We start from the raw sequence: 17,943 nt of genomic DNA, 5'->3' as shown, positions 1-17,943 counted from the left end.
CAGGCTGATAACAGCACAGCCTGGGTGGGCTCACACAGCCCTGCGCAGTGGTACAACACAGGCTGCTACTTCTCTCATTAGTAACAAAGTCCTGCTTTGTCAGGTTCCAGCCTGAGTGACTGGGGTTGGACTGGGATGCTGTGTTGCTTCCCGGAGCTGGAGGTCTTCCAGGCTGTGCCTCATTAGAGCAGGGAGGCTGCCCTGGGCCAGGCAGCCTTACCTTCACCCTCTGCCATCCCAGCAGCTTCTGGCTTTGACAGCTGTATTCTAATAACCATCTCTGCAGCACAGCAAGCTCATTTCACAAACTGACTCTAATAACTACAAACAAAATGGCCTGTTCATTGAGGCCAAGGGTTCTATTTACTCCTGAAACGTTGCTTGGAAGAGAAAATGGTATATTTAATTAAGCATCATGTTATGCTAGGCATGAAGGATTAAGCAGCAGGGCAATTTCAGGAGACTTAACACTACAGTGCCAAGAACAGTATTGGTGGCTGTTTGAGCTAGATGGGATTGTGACTCCCTGGAAAGGAAGCATTTCTAGTTTTTTGCAAGGCATTTCCTCTAGTCTCTCTAATACTGTTTGGTCTTGGGAGTTTGGAGAGTTTTTCCCAGTTTGCCACTGACTTTGTATATGACATGCTTAATATATACAGTCATGGCCCTCCATGAGTCCCCACCTCCATCTATACAATGAGGAAAATGGCAAATGCTCCGAGTTCTGAGAATAAAACATCCTCTTCACTTTCTAACCATTCAGCCACTGAAGCTAAGAAAAGAAAATATACCTCTTTTGGTGGTTACAAGGTGGGAACACACAAGTGTAAATACTTCTGATACACAGTGATCTGAGAGGAAAATCAGACCTGATGCATACTAACGCAGGACCCATCACAATTCACAGGCTGGATTAGGCCACTGTCTGGGCTATGGCTCTGTCAGACTCCAACTACCTTCAACACCCAGTGTTTTAAAGAGAAGACACAACCCAGTGTGTATATACACTGATACAATAGCCAAATCTTGTGATCTTCCTGCTTGACAGTAATGAAAAATGAAAACAAGTTGGGGTGTGCTCGCCTTATCTCGGCACTCAGGCTGTCTGCACAGAAGTTCTCATTCACAAAGGGGTGATGACTAAACTGATACAGCCTTCTCACCCCGAGCTGCCTCTGCTCCTAAGCTAGGTCTGGCTCTGTATTACTCACAAGAGGAATTTGTCTCACAACTATGAGAGGAGTCTATGGAGATGTGCTTTGAACCCAGACACTTTAGATAGTAAAGTGATGGAAATATTCCCCTATATAGCACTATTTCCTTGTATCCATTCAGCTTCTAAGGTTGATGGTCAGGCAGAGGACATAACTGCAGTTAAGACAGAATGAAATACAAGAACTTCACGGGAAAAGCTCTAGGGAACAAGGGGGAGCAGGGAAGGAAGGTTGAGATATATAGTTATAGCTGACATAATGAAGAGAGAAATGCAACTTGGAGCTGACAGGGAAGGAACAAATAGGAAGAGCTCCCACAAGAGAAGAGAATTGCAGATTGGGTTATTGCAGTCGTATTTGCCCATTTCCTACCGCAGAAGGTACAAACCTCTGCCTCTCACTGTAAATGAAGATGGACACGGATGTGTGCTGGCAGGCAGTCTCACACAGAGGGCATTTTTTTATTCCTGCACACTAATGTACTCCAAGGAGCCCTGAGTTTGCACTTAATCAGAGGAAAATACACCAATCCACACATCCTGTTGTTGCTCCAGGTCACCCTGACACAGCCAGCAGCTGGTGCTCTGCGACTGGGTTGATGGTATATTATACCTGCCACTCTTCATTTGTTAAGACAGCAAGAGTTTTGCATTAACACAGTAATTCATGACACTGTTTAGGAGAAGACAGAGGAGATGCACGGTGTGGTTGTAGTGCATCTTTTGGTATGCAGTAAGGGGATTCATCTTATCACTGTTCAGCAAAGTTTTTAACCATGCCCTTAACTTTAAATAGCAAATAAAAATAGAGCAATCAACAGGATTCCTTTGTGTATTTATTCACATGGTCACAGAACTTTTTTTTATGGAACATCATTTAAAGCACTGTCATACCAATAAAATGCCTAAAAAACTCCACAGAGACCAAGAGACAATAGATTTGCATTTCCTACCTGTCTGTTACTGATTCTTTGAGACATTTTGAGCAGCCTGTACATTCAGTGTGCAGGTGAAGAACAGCACAGTTGGGATTATGTGCACAGAGTACGTGCACCTTGAGAACTGATGTTCATGTTCCTACATTCCTTCTCCCCAGGCTCTCTCTGCACCAGTGATGCTCCTTTGATCACACTAAAATCAGAAGCATCTTCCAAAAATTCAGGTTGTATTAAGAGTCTTATCCTTAATCCCTCAACTTGAGTATATTGATAAGAAAATACCAATTAAGATTTACATTCCCATGCTGGACCTGTAGTCAGAGACTAAGGAGATTATGTGATCATTCTAATTTCACACCCAGGAATATTAAACAGTTATAACTTTATCTTATTCAAACAGCAATGGCCCATGAGCTCCAGGGTCCTTTTGGCCTATTTGTTGCTACCACTGCAGATGTCTCCTGACCTTCAATCGAAACAACCTGGGTGGCCTCTCTGTACCTTCAAAAGAAAGATTTCTGTAAGAGAAACAGTGGTGGCATGCATTAGCAGTCTGACTATACCAGTATCAAAGTGCTCCACCTGAGTCTGCAAGACAGATCCAAGCATGGATGACAATATTAATGAACAGCTGCCAGCACCAGAAGCTATAGCTCTGCTGCCTGATTGCACGAGACAAGAATATAAGCTGATGCTTGCCAAGGTAGCAGGAGACAAAGAAGGATTTTCACACACCTCAAGCTACCAGGCACATTTAAAATCAGTCAGGAGCAAGAGGACATTTCCAAGAGAGGCTTCCAAACCACATGAAGGGCTTGCAGCTGTATGATTTTCTCAAGTTTGCTACAAATTTATGTAAAGCGGAATGACAAACATGGTTTAGGGAAAGTTTTATTCCCAGTCACCCTTGACAGCCCAGGAAAACAGGGATTGAACTAGGAAATCCTGCAAAAGTTTGATCATTTTCTCTTGCAAAATCAAGGTAAATCTGGTGGGGATTTGGAAATTCAGACAGATTAGCTCAGAAACTCACAATCCTGCCAGTCCTGGCTGGGCAGAGGATGACAGGAGCCTTGTACCATTGATTGCTTTAGTGAATCTATATTAGGCACCTAAAAGCTGGATGTAAAGGTAACCAACGCAACAACACAATCTTGTTCCTGTTGCTCTGACATCTTCCATCCCTCTTTGTTTTTTCATGTACCCATTAGCCTCCGGGTCTACATAAGACCTGAAGAGACACCCTTCTTCAGTGCAGTGCTCCCACTGAAGCCATTAAGCCTCTGCACGAACGCCCAGAACTGCTGGTTTGTGGCCGGAGGCCTCGGGCTGCAGCTGCCTCTCGCCGCCTGTGTGCAGCACCCAGTAGAATCAGGCTCCCAGGCTCACTTGGCACTAATGTAATATGAAAAGTAGTCATAAAAAAATAACAGCTCCAGGCTCTACAGATGTGGGAAAACTGACTCCAGCTTTAGTTATTGCAAGGCATTATTTTTACAGGAACAAAAGAGCAGAGGGTGTTTTGCGAACAAGCAGACACATTTGCTGGCTGCAGAACCTTGCAGCCTGGACAGTTGAAGCCCAAGCTTCCACTTGGCCTTAGAAGGCAATGAGCTAACCTTTTCCATTTCATTTCTGAAAACTCCACAAACTAATTATCTTTTCATTCTTCTTGCATCCTTTCACTGCCAAGGGAAAGAAATCAGGACAGGACTCCTGGGCTTTCTAGATCTTGCAATATTTATCACCTGAAACCTTGTTCCCAAACAGGAACACTCAGCACTGAATCTTTTGTGCTGAGATGAAACCAGCCAGGGAGACAGGGACAGGCACTGGGAGCATCATTCTGCAGATGGCCCTGAAGGGGCCATTCCATTCCATTTGTGCAGAGCCAAATCACTTACTGAATGTCAGATTTTTTTTCCATTGCTTTTTTTTTTTTTTTTTTGAGTAAGGACCCAGAAGAGGGAGACAGCAACAGGAGAAAGATGGAAGAAAAAGAAACAAGAAAAAATAAATGAAAGATTAAGAAAAAAAAAAAAAAGCAGTATGGAGGATTAGGATTCAGGCCAGCATTGTCTGCAGCCTTCCAAACCATATGATATATCTAAGGAAAACGCAGACAGCACATCTGAGTGAAAATTACAGGTGGCTGAATTAATTAGCTCCAAATCCCAACACCCCCAAACATCAGGCGCTGGGATTAAGGACTCAAAGCTAGTTTGCTGCTGAATCCCAAACCTCAGGTATTATTTGGATTCAAATTGGAAGTGTTGCAGATGGGTTCGTTTAGGGAAGGACAGAGCTGTCTTTTCCCACTCTCCTTTCAGCTGAAGCAGAAAGGCACTTTTTCCCTCATAACATGATATTAAAATCACTGCAGCCTTCCCTGCTCCTGTCTGTGCTTGGTTCCCATTGATCTTAAGTTTCCAGTTCTCTTCAAATACCCTGGTGCTGCAAGATGGGAGAGATTCACTTCATGGCAATGGGATATTCGCCTCTTTTTAGACTCTGTGCTTATGGGACAATGACAAATGGCATCTGATTTTACCCTGAAACACTGAAAAATTGTCAGCTTCTTTTGATTTTAAGGCAAAGCCCCTAAAAGCTCACCAATAACCATGTGCAGCCAGATTCAGAGAGGTTATTCAAAACAGTTGAAGGCATCAGAAGTACATTCATTTCCTAGTGCCATCATCTACTCTGTGATACGTCCATTTGATCCATCTGTGATTCAGTTCTTCCTATAAAATGGGAACAATTCTTGTTTAGCTGGTGGCAGCGTGGGTAGAATAAAGCCTTCCTTTTTTTGCTGGTGAGATGTTCAGACATTATCCTCATCTAAGCGGAGGGAGAACCTGTGTAGGTTGAAAAGTTCATGAATCTTGCAGAGAACATAACCTGTATCTTCTGCTAAATCAGGTGGGTATCGCATCATCTGCCAGGACCACCTTGTGCAGGTCTAATTATCTGCTGGCAAAGGAGGTACAGAAACATAACTGGCAGTGCACTTGCTTCATCTGGATGGTGCCAAACAAGCTGGTAAGTGCATCACAGCCTGTGTACAACATCCAGAAGTAGTACACAGGGAGACAATTAGTGTTCATGTGGTTTTCATACTGGATGTGATCACAGGCCTGGAAGATATTTGTGTTTATTACAGCATTGGTACCCAATCAGGACTGAAAACACAGTCATCACTGAGATGCTCACTCAAAAAAGGGTTTGATGAACACAAAGCTTGGAAAAGCTTGAACGAGAAGAGAAAAAGAAGAGGCAGTTTTGGAACAGTGTAATCATATCTCAGTAAAACACAGTATAGCAATTAATTATCGATCATGGATATCTCTTTCTCTTGTTTCCCAGGGCTCTGCATATCTGCCAAACACCAATGCCAGAGCTAATCAGGTATTTGTTTCCAACTGGGGAGTCAGCTATCAGTCTTTAAAGGACACAGAACAACTTGAATGCAACAGCTTCTCATCAGCTCTGGTTTTATATACCATCAGGCACACTCTGCAATCTACAGGTTGCAACAGAGTTTTACTGCTTTCATGTCACTACCATAGAGCAAACTGTTAGTTTGCTGAGCTAAAGCTAAGCACACATTATTTTGTTTTCTATAACCAAACCAGTTTGCTTTAAAACAGAAAAAAAACCAAAAAAAAACCCAACAAAATTTTCTTCTGCCTTGTTAAAAAACCCATTGAGCAGAGAAACTTCAGAGACTGTATCCCCACCCTTTCCCACTCCTTGGAAGGTGATAGGTGACCTTACAGACCTAACTTATTGTAACAACAGTGTTTACAACACTGTAATATTTTCTGTTAAGTTAAATGAGGGCAGAGATTCTCTAGTATGTCAGTTTGCATTAGCAATGACCAGGACAGCAGTACTCTTTAGCAGGGAACTCTCAGCATGAGCTGACCTGAAATAACTCCACAGGAGAAGAAAAAGCCAGACACTACAGGATGGGGACAAGCTGTCTTTCCTACTGCAACTTTCTGAATCAATGTCAATGTTTTGGAACTTCTCCTCTCACTTCATACCACTGCTTGCTTAAACTGGCATCTGGGGCAAGAACATGCTAGTATCACCTCCTCCTCCTGCAGCAGAATGAATTTCCATTTTCCCTTCTACAAACAAATGGCACTTTCACTGCAAGTCATTTCAGTTGGATGTCTCTGCTAATACCACTGTAGCAGGGGGCTCCAGATGGTGCTCTTACATGTCCTCTTATATATTCTCTCAGTACAGCAGCAAATTTTCTTTGGGTTAGAAGAAACTCTGCAGTGGTTTCTCTGGGAGAGATAGGCTGCCAGGAAACTAGTGCTCTGTCACTGTTTCTCTGACAACAGTCAAATATAAGTGTAGAGTTCCTCCTTGTAGGCAGGGTTAATCCAAGATCATAAATGAGAAGGTTGCCAGAGAGATTTTATCTTCATTGCATGACTGACATGCACAGGGTGACATACCAGCACAGCACGAGGGATAGTGTATTAGACAGTGCCTGCTTTGCAAACTACTTAAAAACCTACTTGCCATAAAAGTACAGTTAATGCTGTAATGTCTTACTCTGTGAATATAAACTTGATCCAAAGGCTACTGCAGCCTTGTCCAGTTACCAATCACCTTCGTGTTAGGTTCCTTATAAATACATTAACACAAAGCTACAGGGTTCTCCTACTTGTACAAAGACATCATCCTTCCTTTGTGCTCCATGTTGTAGCAGGTTGTATCACTAAAGTACAGTAGTATTCCATAGAATGAGTTGTTCCCACCAATATCTTTTTTGGATAATGATTCCTGCTTTACCTACACCTTCCACAAATGCATGTCTGTAGGTACTGTTCCCCAGGTAACTGTTACCTGCAAATCCCTATGGGAAAAAAATATTGGAAAAAACCTGATTAGCTCCATATACCCCTTATTCACATGGTGCTGAGAGTGGTGAAACCCGGGGGGGCACCCCTTTGTCAGTCTTTGTCCATTTGTCTGTCTAGCTTTCACTGTCTCTGTTCTCTTTAAGGGACAGCAGGTGGTAAGGTGCATGATGGATGGGCAAAGGATGAACTCAAATGGGGTCTACTCATCATCCATTTGTGCACCAGAGCAAGACAGACGGTCATTAAGAGCTTTCAAATTATCCAAAGTCAGAAAGCCATATCACAGGCCCTGCAAGGGGAGAGCAAGGGACACTAATTGGTAGCCACTCATGGGCAAAGCACTGGGAAGGGCAGGAGCAAGCAGAACTGACTCAGAGGTGTGATGTTATCTAAACTACATCTCAGGCTTGGAGACCTTGGATGTACAACCAAATTACAGGCTGGACCCTCACATTTGAGCTTATCATGGATAACCATGGTCTCCCTTAGGGAAAAATCATTTTTTGGAAAGGGAAAGTAAGGTTTGCAGAAGGAAAGCCTCATGGTAGGCTATTTCCTGGCAGTAGGAGCTAAATATTTGTTATTTACAGCTGCAGCTATAGGCTCTGGACCTGACCCTTGTACTAGGGTACCATGCAGGTGTATATTAAAAAATAAACAGCCTTGAGGTACAGTTAGGTTAACAGAACACTATGTGGGCAGAAAACAAGTCAAGAAGGTGGGCAAATGTAAATGCTTCAGCAGCCTACAGTTGTACAAAATACACAGCCCAAGTAACACGTCCTTGTCACTGAAGAAGCAGGAAAAGGAACCTGGCTCTCCTGTGAAACTTTGCTGACAGAAGCAGCAGAAAAGCAAGTAGATGGAGTGATTAGAAAGGAATAAATTCTGAGCAAAGGGCATGCACCAAACAATTTTTTTTGTTAGTTATTAGTTACTCAAAAATTGTCCCTACCTCTGCAGCTTCCTCCACTTTTTCATATGATCAAAGACCTCATTCCATACCAACATGCCCCTATTCTTTTCCTCCAGTATACAGGGGAGCAAATTCAATCTGTGAAGCTTTTGTCATTCTCTCTCTCGCTCTGACTTCCACTTTTTTCTTTGTAAAGGCTTGCAGTGTACCTACCACAATGATAAAATGCATCCTGTTTATGGGGAAAGAAAAATCTACCTCAGCACTTTTGCCATGGGAGGAAAAAGGGGAAAAGAGAACATTTTAAAGCATTTTAGATTGTGACTTCTGCAAATCAGAAAACGCACACTTTTCCCCAGATGGAATATAGGCAGTTACACTGTGAAAGCAAGTGCTATTTCTGTCCTTTTCGCCTCAAAGTCTTACTAATGCTTTTAAGATACATAAAGATATATTTGTGGTGAGAAAGATGGCCACCTTCAGCAGTTTATGTCCAGTCTGAGACCAAGGAATGAGGAAATAGCCTTGCTTTGTATTAGTTTTCATACTACTTAAATAAAATTATATGAAAGCCTTCGAGATTCAAGCAGGTTTTTAATCCACAAAAGGCTGCAAACTTTCCTCCACAGTGTTCTCCAGGCCCAAAACTGCCATGGCTTTCCATTGCTGGTTATTCATAGTACATGGGTGCTTGGGATAGTGCAGTACTTGAGATGGGTGCAGTGTTCCTGTACCAGTGTCCTCACAGCAATTCTTGAGGGGAAAAACATCACAGCAGCCAGGCTTCTTGGTGCCAACACTGAACTGCTCACAGCCCTAAGCCAGCTTTCTCAGATAGGGTGGTATTTATGTATTTATGTATGTGTGTGTATATATATATATATATGTATTTACACACACACCTCAGAACTAGCTTAATTTCAGTGTGCAAGAAAATACACCATGAAATAACTGTTAATAACGTTGCCCCTCTGATTCCATTTGTTCTATCAGAATTGAGAAAAGACATACGTAAGACAACAGCAAATAAATATAGGAATAAATGGTTGACTGGACATATGGATATACACAAATATAGAGAGATGGACAGATCAGATCTATGCAGCATATGCCTATGTATGTCATTCAAAGATGAGCACATGCACCTGACAAACTGAAACCAAAGTGATTACACAGATAAACATTGAGGGGAGAATATTAACAGTCTCCTGGTGGAATGATCAAGTTTGGCATTGCAGATAATTGGCCTCTACCAGGTAAAGAGGTAAGAAATGCTCTCCTAGCTCTTTCAAAACTTCCATAAGCTTGTTCTCCCTGCTGCCTCAGCCCTACCTTATACAAAGAGGTCTTTTTCTTGACTGTAGGCCTTGCTGTTGTTACAGACTCAGCTTTTTTCCAGTTGCCCTTTCTTTTGCATTAGTGGAGTATTGCACTATATTTCGTTCTCCCTTAGCTAAGCCTTTATCACTCCATATGTGATTGGAGGAGCTATCTACGAGCAGCATATGTGTTTAATCAACTTTAATACTTCCACAGACTATAAGTAAGAGAAATATTCTGGACAGGGAATAATTATCATTTTAATTACATTAGAGAAGATGATAGTTAGACTGCCAGAGGGTAAAAGATCATCTGTGGCTCAGTACATTACTAGGCTGGGCAGTAGCAGCCAGGAGGTGGATCAGCCTTGGCTGTAAGGCAGTAGAAATATGGACTAAGGGATCACATCTCTGAAAAAGCTTCCACACACATGCAGTTCTGGCTCTAACAAGAGAGGAAATGGCTGAAACTGCACTGCTGCATCCCTGTCCCATCACAGCTCAGAAGGAACCAGTGAGTCCGGGAGATTCTGAAGCATATTCTCCTGACACAGATTTATAAACATACATAAAGCATTAGGAATTAAAAGTTTACATCTGAGTGACTTTTAATAACAAACAGAAAGCTTCCTCTGGAGTGGTCACAGTACTATCAAGACAGCAGTCTGCCTCAGGCACAATAAAGACAGGGAAACTGAGATACAAAGGCAGCATATGGCTCAACTAAGCCTACTGTGTGTCAAAGGCATAGCTCAAAATGCAAAAGTCTGGTTAAATTTATGGAATATCTTTAAAGTCTGAGCTTAGATTTCTTTCTATTTGCCCCAGGGCATAGGCAAGGCACATCTCCCATTTTTCCTCTAAATCTGCAAGGGTTAGAAACATTCCTTTTCATAAAGAAACAAGTGCATAATGGCAAGATTCACATGTAATCACATCTCTGCAACTAACGCAGCCTTAAGAACAAACAGTAAATATTGAGAGACTTGTACTGATAGAAGCACAAAAACTGGAAACACTATAAATCCCTTTGGAGACTCTGAATATCTCCTGCCTATCCTTAAAAGCTTGCAATCCAAGAAGTATTTGCTCAGTAAATTTTACATAGCTATCTGCTCTTGGTGGTGGGAGATTGGTTGCTGTAAGTCTTATGGGTTTGTTTCTTAACTAGAAGCCTAAAGTGATTTAAACAAAGGAAGAATGAAAAGTAAATGGTGTGTGGCACTCCCACAGAAGCAGACTGCCTCAGGTTTCTGTGAAAGCTTCGACTGGCAACAGCAGCATAAGGAAAGAAACTGGATTCTGCAACAGGCTTGCAGGACCTCTTCTTCCAGCTCCAGGTTTCTCCTATGATGGGGCCCTTTGCCACGTCACAAGCTTCACACTATGAACTGTCAGGCCAAGGAATTCTTCCTGTTGAACAGCCACAAAGCTGATGCAAGTTATCTGAGTTTCCATGAACAGCTAGAGGACACAAAAATCTTTCTTACATATCAGAGCCACACCTGGTAAAGCAACCAGGTCAATCCTTTTAGCTCTTGATTGGACTGTATAATTACCACACTTGCTCTGTTACTGAAGTGCCAAGGGATCAGCCAAGTCATGGACTGCATTGTGTGAGCTCATTTGCAAACAATGTCATCCCTTCTTGGGGCCCTTCTCATTTGTTTGCATTTACACTGCCACAGAGAAACTGCTGCATTAAGAAAAGGAAAAAGGATGCAGGAACTGAAAAAAAAGATGTTTTGTTTCAGGTTTGCTTTGTGATTGTTGGTTGTATTTAATGACTAGGTTTCTTTTCAGACCAAAATTATAAGAGAGATTTAAAACAAACTTTTTTTTTAAAAAGAACACTTGTAGGATTACCTCAGCCACCTCCTCATCTCCTTCTTTGGATTACTATAATCACGAAAGCAAAGAGGCTAATGAGTACTGAATTATGCCCCTGGGGCCAATTTCATTCAAGTCATCTCTTTTGACACATGTACACAGAACCTCAGATTTTTAAGCACATGGTTATGTTTTGCATTTAGCATCAGCTTGAAATATACTTGTTTTGGCCCAGTAGTACCAATATTTCACATACTGATTCTGTGCAGGGCTGAGTAACAAATATACATCAGACCATCATCCAAACACAGAGGGATTTTTTCCTTCCTAGTTTTTCTGTTGCACCTCAGTGCTGACCCAAGGAAGCCCCTGCACTCCAGCTCTGTTATACATCAGACCATCATCCAAACACAGAGGGGTTTTTTCCTTCCTAGCTTTTCTGTTGCACCTCAGTGCTGACCCAAGGCAGCCCCTGCACTCCAGCTCTGCGTGTACCTTATGCCACTGCATTAATTATAGCAGTGCCTACAGACATAACAAGAAAATTATCCCACAAAGGCAAAGGAAAATGACAGACCTTGCCCCTAGATGCTTATATAAACTGAATCCACTTTTGTAAATGTTATCTTATTTATAAGCTTCTTTTTAAGCAAGGCATAAGCACATGTTTGGAACCACCCAGGAAATAAGATTTATTAAGGTTAAATTCTCCCTGATACATTTAATTTTGACTTATTGTTGATTGGAACCCATATTACCCAGAAGATGGTCTCAATCACACTCTTATTAATTTCCTGAGGCAGGTATGCCTATGCCATTGAGGAATTGCTTAATGAATGCTAGACTGCAGCAACAATACCAGTAACAGAAATATAATATCCCTCATTTTAGTCTGTTCCACACACTCCTTTTGACTGGCACACATTGTAATAACTCAGAATGAACTGACTTCTCCATATTTCTGCAAAAGAGACAAGGAATTAATCTTCCGATTTGCAATTCCGTTTCTTCAAAAATTACCAAGTTGATTGCACTGTAAATTTCCATCCTGTGTAATGCCTCTTCCTGGATCAGCCTGAGCACTGCAGTGCAGGCTGAGTTAAAACAAAGCCCTGTTCCTGTACTGAAGGATGGGAATCCACACACCACCTCATCTTGATTTAGTCAGCAAGCAGCAGCTAAACTCCTTTAGAGACTGTTTGCATGCTTGTTTCTCTACAAGTGTTACCAAAGCTAATTTACTGTAACTAATGTGGTCCTGTCAGTTGTTGTAATTTTCTATTGAGGTAAAACCGCCAGCTCCAAGCAGACAGCATCCTAGCTGGGAATGATTAGCTCCTGTTAGAGAGGGGAAGCTCTGAGACTGCTCCCTGGTTTGTCATAGCAGTAGGATCACACATTACCTAAATTACCATTACTGAGAGAGCTCCACACAGGTACAGTGTAATGGGACTGGCAGCATCCCAGTGTCAAATAGCTTGGGGCTAAGAGGCAGAGCTCTGCAGAGGTGACAGCTCTGAGAAAGTCATAAATACAGCTGAGCTCAATGGTAGAGCCTAGACAGTAAGCACCAGAACCTGGAGATGGACCATATAACCTTGGATAAAATAACAACAAGCTATTGGGTCTATACTGGATCCCAACTGGACCTTGAACCACAGGAAGAGCCCAAGCAGTCTGTGGGGTTTTCTCTCTTATTTTATATTCTGTTCCTATCTGAATATAATAGGCTCAGAGGAGGACTGACAGCATAATACTAAAATATACTGTGGAAAAAACATTGAGCTGCAAAGACAAAACAATCTTGGTTAATAAATGAGCTGGTTAATGCATCTGCCTGTTCTGTCCTAGTTTTCCTATATAATACTGAGATGCTTAGGGAAGTTAATCCTAATTAACTAATGATGTGAATTTTGAATGATTTAGTTAAAACACATTTAGCCTCATGGGGACACACATTCATAACTGAAGCAGCTTTAATTCCATCTAGAGAGAATGGGTATTGTTGAGAGCAATCAAGTTACCATGTCTTAATAACTCACTTCTCAGATGGGAGCTGCCTGTGTGTCTGCTGTTAGCCCATCCTAACTGCAGGGAAACACGTTCGCTTCGGGGGATTTTGCTTTGCAGTTGGGCCAGGGGAAGAGTTTGTGCAGTCAGTTACTGCAATGCAGCTGACAGGTGGCAGCTCAGAAAGCTGTGGAGCTCAGTCTTTTCCAATCCTACATCCACACTAGCTGAATTACACCTCCTTCAGTTTTGACTGAAGTTGTCCACGCTACAATTTAAGGTCATGTAATTAATCTACTTTGAAAGTTAATTTGGATTAGTTTTTCTATGTCTACCTGTACAAACAAGCTTTTAATGACTATTGCTTCACCAGGAGCACAGAAATCCCTATGAAGGCAGGCTGCATGCACATTTCTGAGTTTGCAAGCCCTGGCTATGGATTTTAAGCCCAAGTATGAAAAATGCCTCCCTTTAATTTCAGTAGAGAGCTACAGGTGCTTCCCTAATACAAATAATAATCAATAGGAGTCATGCAGATAGGCTGTGAGAAAAGCTGTGCTCTTGTTGAGTTTTTATATTAATTTCACATTCCAAAATTGATTCAGATAATCATCTCAGATTTTGTGTGCTTATCTCAACCTTTAAGCTTCCAATACTGAGGTAACATTGTTAAAGGTATTTAGCACACACACAGAAACACAGCAGTGAAATTCATGGAAGCTTTGTACTCAAATACCAGTGTATCCTGGGTGAGATTTACCTCATAGAGGGAACAAATTAAAGGTCAATGTCTCAGCTCCAAAGCCACAGTTCTTAAATTCTTAATAGGACTTTTCAAAAATCAGACTATTTTATTGCAGGATCTTAGGAATGAAATAATAAACATTTCTGCTCTCCAGTTTGCCATTTCCTTGGTGAAATCGATGGAACTATATAGACATACACCAGCTGGGTATCTAACTCTCAAGCATCAAAAATTATTGCTTCTTTTAGAAGAACAATGGATATATACTGAAGCATTAAAAAGTCCTTTCTATAGTTACGATTTACTTAACTCATCACAAACATGTTGCAGATAATACTTAATTTCCAGCATTATGGACATCAGGGTGGACTGCTTGCTTTGGTCACAGACTGAATTTATCATTACCAGTCAAAAGCATCTTACAGATTCAGCAGAGGGCAGAGATCAGTTGTTTCATCCAAATGAAACATCCTACTCCTTAATGGCCTTTGATTTTGTCCCATCCTTCCTACTTTGTCCCTTGGCTGTAAGATGATCACAAATGCTTTTGGATTAGACCTTCAGATTTGCTTTTGGGTGCACATAAAATAATAATTCCTGAAAACAATCTCCCCGTGATTAAAGATCCACTGCTGCTAAAAATATTTAGAGCAGGAATCATCCCAAATAATAGACTTGGCAACATGCACCAGAGATGACAGAAATTGCTGGCACTGTACAGAAAACAAACATCAAAAGACAAAATAGCATCAGACACTGAAGCACTCCATTTTTTTTTCTCTTTTTGCTCTATGCTATTTTGCCAAGGTTGTTTGTGCATCTTTGTGTAATTCCAGCTAATTGCACAAATTCTTCAATTCAAGATATTCTTTGAAATCTCCCTGGGATGGCACCTACACTTGTGTGCCCCTCATTCCGCTCCTGTTATGAACCACCCTCTCGGTTCTAAATGAAAAACTACATTCAGAAGCAAGTTGTCAGGGGTGTTTCATTTTGCAGCTTTTATTCCACTCCATTTGTTTTCTTTTTTGCCCTAAAGAAGTGTTATGGAAGTAGCAATATTTTCTTGCTTCTTCCTCCCTTCTCTTTCTATGAGGGAACTCTCTCAAGATACATCTGCTTGTTAGTTCATGTGGTCACCCATTGCTGGCACCACACCACCCTTTATTGATAATTCAGACAATAATTGGTTCTAATGGATGGGATCTGCTAATGAAGGGCCTGATCCAGAGAAGTTACTTGGATGCCTCCCGAAGGGCACAACACAATCTCGAGCACCAAGGTCAGAGAGAGTTGGCAGTATCCCATTCCCCAGTGAAGTTCCAGAGAAGTTACTTGGATGCCTCCCCAAGGGCACAACACAATCTCGAGCACCAAGGTCAGAGAGAGTTGGCAGTATCCCATTCCCCAGGGAAGCCACAGCATCTGGCAGAATCAGATTGTGTGTCAGTGCTACCAATTATTTTTCACAGGGCCTTCAACTCATCTGTGCAGTGCTCTAAATCTGCATGGTACTTTGCACTCATCTGTACAAATGCACAGCTTACCCTGACCTCTGAAAGCAACTGCCCCTGAGACCTTCCTAAGGAGAACAAGGTACATGCAGCAAGTGATCTCAGGGGGCTGATCTCAAACACTGCTCTGCATTTGCAGCCTGTTCCAAGGAGAGCTGCAGGTGGTTAAAAGTAACCTGTAGGCCTCAAAGAAAAGGCTCAGAGGAGTCTGACAACACATGGAAGAGACCAGAGTAGATCACACATGTGTTTGTGGAATCACTGCTGTGCTCTGTCTTCTAGTGTCAGAGCCCATGGGAAGCATACAGAGCAGCAGTAGCATAAGATGAACCAATATAAATCTGGGCTTTGTCCTTTCCACCCCAGGTAGCTGATCTTTGGTGGCTATGGATGGGCACATCCTTACTTTTTTGTTTTTATATTGCCTCCGAGATGGGAGGAGGAATGAAAAGCAGGAGATTGAATAGGCCAAATCCCACTTCACTGATTTAATTCCTCTGAGAATTATATGCAAGTGAGCTATGAGGAAAAAAACAGATTCTTCAAATGACATATGCATACAGCACTACATCTTAGGAGCCTTTTAAATTAAAGGATCTTAACGAGAGCCTAGCTAGAAACTAAGATGCCTGACTGCAGCGTGTTTGGCAGCATCTGAGAAAAACCCTTTGGGGAGTTGAAAAACAGCAATGAAATCAATTGCATCAAAACAAGTATAGGAAGAGGTAATGACAGAGGACATAAAGGTGAGGAAATGACCTTGCTGAAAGCTAAGTAGACTGGAGGATGATAGTGCTGGAGGGCTGTACTCCCAGGAATATCAAACCTGAATGTAAAGGGACCAGTTCATAGGACTGGATGTGAACATGAAACACAGCGAGGTGTTTTTCAGCTTGCCAATCTCTGCAGGTCCTGTGAACATTAAGTGCAGAGGATCAGGTTTGGGGTTGTATTTACACTCACACACAAATACCTACAAAAGCAGAGGATTTGGCCAGGTCTGGCTCAAAGCTTGCTGGAGCCCAGGGGAGCTTTTTGACTGGCATCCACAGTTTGGTACAAGGGTGATGACTGTCTCGGACAGACACAGCACAAGCTGTTCTCTTGTTCTGTAAAGGCACAAAGTAGAGATGTGAAAACTATGCAGATAGTCCATCAAGCAATGGCAGATGCTCCTCAGCACACTGGTGTGTCCAATTAGGAGTGAGAACTCTGCAGCCAGTGCGTGGGGATATCTGGTAGGGTTTTTTCCAGGGTCAGAGGATAATGACCCCTAAAGTTTGAAGACCTTCAACACAGCAGTACAGCAACCCTGCCAAATCCTGCTGTCAGTTTGAAGGCTTGTTAGCAACACTTCTCCAGTTTATCTTCTTGTGATAAGTGAGCTTCCAGTCTCTTAGACCACGTGAAGAGTAAGGGCTAAGAAGGTTTAGGTTTCACCTTCCACATACAAAAGCAACAGCATTTTTACTTCATTTACTCAGTTGTTTGGGGCTTTTTTGTTTTGTTTCTTTGGGGAAAAAATTGTTCTGGTCACAAATCTCAGTTTCTGAATGCACTGGCAACAATAAATGTATCAAATTTCTTCTATTGGATTTTTTTTCATTTCACTGGTATTTGTGCAAACACTCCCTCGTGCTCAGAGTTATACAGGGATCAGATTCTTAGGCAAGCATAATAACTATCTGAGCACACATAATAAGACATCAGCATATCAATGGGAGCACACAACCACATACAACCTGTATGAAAGCTGCGTAAATATATGTTCATACAACTGCTCCCACAGACAACTGATTGCCCACAGACACATGTACAGGAACTCTGAGCACGTGCTCAGCTGTGATCATCAGCACAACAACCATCACATACGCATGCTCACATATTTGCACAGCCCCGTGTGCCCATCTGATGCAGTCTCGGGCAGAGATGCACATTCTTTAAGTGAGAGTGAAAGGTTCAAAACCTTCTTTCAAGAGGAAAAAAATACCTAGCTTGTTACTCACAGAGCTAATCTTTCTAATTAAAATGCATAACATTAGCATGAATTATTGCCAGATGCAAAAATAAGAATTAGAGGTAGAAAAATCCACTCTAGCCTGACCCTGGATCCTAGGATTGCCTACAAAGTCTGAGTTTGTCCCTGCATTCTGTGCTTACCCTCTGACTACCAGCATGGAGACATTATGTATACGATAGCTATGGACCTGCCATCCCTTCTACCCTGTGATAGGCTACTTCAGTACTGCAGCAGTTCCTCCCTCCTTCCCCAGTTTTACTATTCATATTAAATCTTCATCAATGCAGCAGATAAGTCAGCTACACAGAAAACCAGGGAGAAAGTAGCTGCAGCTCAAAGTGTATTTTCTTTCAGGACCCAAAGGTGGTGCTGCTGTATTTACTGTTAAGGACAGTACACTTCAGCAAATCTACATTTTTATTATTAAACAAAACGTTAAATCAAGTTGCCTGTAGATTAAAACTGTGTATTGTTTAACTTCAAAAGCCATATTTAAGCCTGACACCTGCATGTATGACTTTGCCATTAACATGTCTGGTGCATCTGTATTCC

This window comes from Antrostomus carolinensis, unplaced genomic scaffold (assembly GCF_000700745.2).
Source record: "Antrostomus carolinensis isolate BGI_N321 unplaced genomic scaffold, ASM70074v2 scaffold5735, whole genome shotgun sequence".
Taxonomy (NCBI): domain Eukaryota; kingdom Metazoa; phylum Chordata; class Aves; order Caprimulgiformes; family Caprimulgidae; genus Antrostomus; species Antrostomus carolinensis.
The sequence above is the reverse complement of the archived record's forward strand: the minus strand, read 5'-3'. Positions refer to the sequence as shown.